We start from the raw sequence: 4,153 nt of genomic DNA, 5'->3' as shown, positions 1-4,153 counted from the left end.
TGGATTCTTAACCAAAGAATTATCCTGATATTCCAAAAGGTGCTCAGGGAAAAGAGTCACAATATCCCAAGGAGTTAGTATCAACATGGTCAAGGGTCCCTTCCCTGATGGAAGACAGCATCATGTGATTCAAGCAAGTAAATGTCCATCCTGCAAAATGGGCCCAGTACAAGAGCCAGCAGAGAGGACCTCCATGTTGGTTAGGAAACATGCCTCACTAGGCCTCATGGTGTTTCTGAAACACAGGTGCATGTCACTAGGATTCATCTACTTTTCCTTCGTGGCCTTCATACTTCAGTGATCATGCATTTGTTTAATCATTTTTTCTTAAATTTTATTTGTTCTATTTAGTTGCACATGACAGAAGACATGAATACATTTTCATAAATCATACACGAATAGAGTGTAATTTCTCATTTTTCTGATCACACATATTGCAGGTCGCAGGGGTCAGGCAGTCATGTATGTTCATGAGGTCATAATGTGTGTTTCACTATACTGCCATTTTTACAAAATGTTTGGTTAAATATGAACCCTCAGCATGAGACCTGACAACCTCTCTGCCAGCACTGACTTCATCCTCCTGGGGCTCTTCTCCACTTCCCACTCCAGCCTGGTCTCCTTCTCCTTCCTGGTTGGCGTTTTCATCATGGCCCTGATGGAAAACACGCTTATGATCCTGCTCATCCACAGGGATCCATGCCTGCACACCCCCATGTACTTCCTGCTCAGCCACCTCTCCTTCATGGACATAATGCACATTTCCAACATCGTTCCCAAGGTGATCGCTGACTTCCTGTCAGGCAGCAGAGCGATTTCCTTCGCAGGCTGTGGGACCCAGTTGTTTCTGTCCCTCTTGATGCTGGGCAGTGAATGCCTTCTCCTGGCTGCCATGTCCTGTGACCGCTATGTGGCCATCTGCCACCCCCTGCGCTACCCGGTACTCATGAGTGAGAGAGTCAGTGTGCTCCTGGCTGCGGGGTGCTGGCTTGTCAGGACCCTCAATGCCACCATCCACACAGGGCTGGTCCTCCACTTCCCTTACTGTAACTCTAGGGTGATCGATCACTATTTCTGTGAACTTCCTGCCTTGGTGAAGTTGTCCTGTGCAGACACCTCATGCTATGAATGAGGGGTTGATGTGAATGCCATTATTTTCCTGCTGATCCCTCTCTCCATGATCTGTGCATCTTATGTGCAGATTCTTCTCACCATTTTCCAGATGAAGTCATCCGAGGCATGGAAGAAGGCCTTTTCCACCTGCTCCTTCTACATGGTCATGGTCCTAATGTACTATGGGCCCTTCATTTTCACCTACACGAGACCCAAGTCATACCACACCCCAGGCCAGGACAAGTTCCTGGCAATATTCTACACCATCGTCACACCCACCCTCAATCCTGTCATCTACAGTCTCCAGAACAAAGACGTCCTGACGGCCCTGAAGAGCCTGCTCAGAAGTAGATTCCTGCATAAAAATTGAACAGGAAATATGCCTGAAGATTGTATTCTTTCAATCATGAGCCGGAGTGCTGTGTCTTCATGTTTGTTCTTAGGTTAAACTCAAAGTTTTATTACTGGAGCACTCAGTTGAACTATCATAAACATGTTGCATGAGTAAAGCAAGCAAAAGTTGTGTCTCATTACATTTAGTGATTGTTTCCAAGAGTTGTAGAAAGACTGCATTCCTATCAGCAACTACGTGGTCCCAGGTTCTTCTAGTGCTCCCTATAACTAGCTTCCCTGGTCCTCCCAGTGTGATTCCCTGTACCAACTGCATGACTTTCTCCTTTGGTGTTGCTTGGTACTTAGACTCACTTACTGGGATGTGCCTTGTTGAGAAATAACAACAGGCAGACATCACTGAGGTTATTCAAGGTTGTCACAGAAGTTGAACAATAAGATGGAAATGGAACGTCACTCAATGCTGCAGTGGATGGTGGATTCTGCAGTGATGTCCTCCACCATGCTGCTTATGGCCTCCTGGTGACTTCCAAGGGAGTGGGCTGCCTGTGTGCCCCTGCAGGATCAGTCCCATTGATGGAGGACTGAGTGTCCAACTCACACTTGGGTGCAAGCATGTCCTGACAAGTAGTGAATGAGTCAGTGTGGCCTGGGGATTTGTTAGGTAGAGCCCTCATGGCATAACCCATGGGAAACTGAGCCTTGACCTATGTCTCTTAATTGGGATGTGAATGGCACCAGCTTCCTAGGCACAGGAATGATGAAAAGTCTTCCTCATATTCTGTCTTGCTGTTAGGAAACAGGATGAACCCACTATTACGTATAACTGTGGAACACTATTTAAAAGAATGTCATCCTTGACTCCTCTGACATCTCGTAGCCAGTCCTGCTGGCTGGGTCCTTGAGAAGACTCCAGACCTGCCCCTGTCAACACTCTGTAGACCCCTGGCTTATGTCCTCCATCCCTCACCCAGGCACACTATGGCCATTCCCTGCTGTGTTGATGTCTGTCTTTCCTCTTTGAGTCTCTGTCACACACTAGGGGTCCTTGTCAAGGATCAGTCACATGACAGCTCTCCCTGTTGAAGTTTCCAGTAGCTCTTAGTGAGCCTATGTCTTCTAGGCCACCACCATGACTGCTGGATACATTTCTCAGTGTGCCTGGTCTGCCCCGGTGCTTCTGCTGGATTGTCCTCTCGCTCTCCCCAGGCCACAAGCCATTACATCCTCTGGTCCTGTCCTTCCCAAACAGTACCCTTCTGGGCATCTTACTGTCCCTCTACTTTGGATGTCTGTTTCAATTTCACTCAGAGAAGTCTTTGTTGATGGTTCATTTTAATAGAGTACTGTGGTGGCACTCTGTGGATTTGCTCTTTTCTACTTAGTAAGCAGTTTCTCATATGACTATTGTCTTATTTGTTATTTGCTTTGTTGAATACACAGTTCTTCCTTCTGTAGTTGTAGAGTCTGAACCTCCAGATGGTGATCCATACACATTCAATTAAAATGAATTTTAATACCCAAAGCAAATAGGATGAGTAGTTGCCTTCCCATTGGCAGTCAGGTAGGGTCAGCTAAATCCAGACCCTTGGTCAGTAGCTGGCACGTTTGGCACATAAAGTGCCTCCTGACCCCTTACAGTTAGGGCCGTAGAGGTGGGGTGGGCTTTGTTGTGCCAGCTCTGCCCTGAACCAGGAGGAGGCAGTGTGGGAGGTGCTTCCTGGCTGATTCAGAGATTTTTCTTTTCCTCATGTCTTGTGGGATGAGCAAATAGCAACCCTGTGTGACTCCTAGCATTAGATGAGTTATTATGAGATGGTGTTTGTGGAATAGCCAGGAAAGTGGGAGTGCTGGACATTTGGCCTCTTTCTTTTCAGAAACATTTAATAAAACAGTGATGGCCTCTCTCCATGGAACTGGCACCAAACATGCCTGTGTAGGGAATTAACAGAACCAGGCATTTTCTGGTCCTCTGAGACCACAGAGGACTTATCTCCTTTTTATCATATTAAATATTCTGGCTCATACACAGAAAAGTAGGAACTCAAAACATTCAGACACACAGTCTGCTGAATATCAATTCATACAGTATAGAATGCCATAAAGCGCTAGAACACAATAATGTTGGGAAAGATAAACGTGTATGAGAGAGAGACAGAGAGCAGCATGGAGGCCTGACAACATAAAATGGCATCATGCTATCTCAGTGGAGGACAAGGGTGTGGATTCAAGTGGTGACGGCATGTTGATGGTGATCATGTGGCAAGGACAGCACTGAGCTTGCAGTTACCCTTCAGTGACAACTTACATGTGGGAATGCAGTCAGTTTCCACTATACATTGTTTCAAATAGCTTTTAGTATCTCTCTCTGCTTGTCCCTATATGGTACAGAGTCCAGGAGGAAATTCAGAACAAAAGCTTACATTTCCAATGAGAGAAAGAGCTACAAGGAGAGTTGGTTTTAAACCTAATCTCTCTGCAGCACATTGTGTGCAGTGATGTGGAAGCAGATCTGTGTCATCCTAAAACATCAGCTTGAAGGATATATTCACACAGCGAGCTCCTTCATGAGGGGGAACAGTTCCCTTCACACTGGTCTGCCCATCTGACCATCTGTGCTGAGGCACTGTAGTGTGTAGTGTGGGGTGTACCTGGAGGTAAGTTATTGAGAAGTAGCAGCACTATCCAA

General features: G+C 46.3%; 1 pseudogene; it reads left to right on the top strand.

Moving 5' to 3' along the window:
• Positions 1-541: 541 nt before the first annotated feature.
• Positions 542-1,483, top strand: LOC124973394 (olfactory receptor 2AJ1-like; annotated as a pseudogene).
• The last annotated feature ends 2,670 nt before the right edge of the window (positions 1,484-4,153 follow it).

The sequence above is a fragment of the Sciurus carolinensis genome (genome assembly GCF_902686445.1).
Source record: "Sciurus carolinensis chromosome 19 unlocalized genomic scaffold, mSciCar1.2 SUPER_34, whole genome shotgun sequence".
NCBI lineage: Eukaryota > Metazoa > Chordata > Mammalia > Rodentia > Sciuridae > Sciurus > Sciurus carolinensis.
The sequence above is the reverse complement of the archived record's forward strand: the minus strand, read 5'-3'. Positions and strand labels throughout refer to the sequence as shown.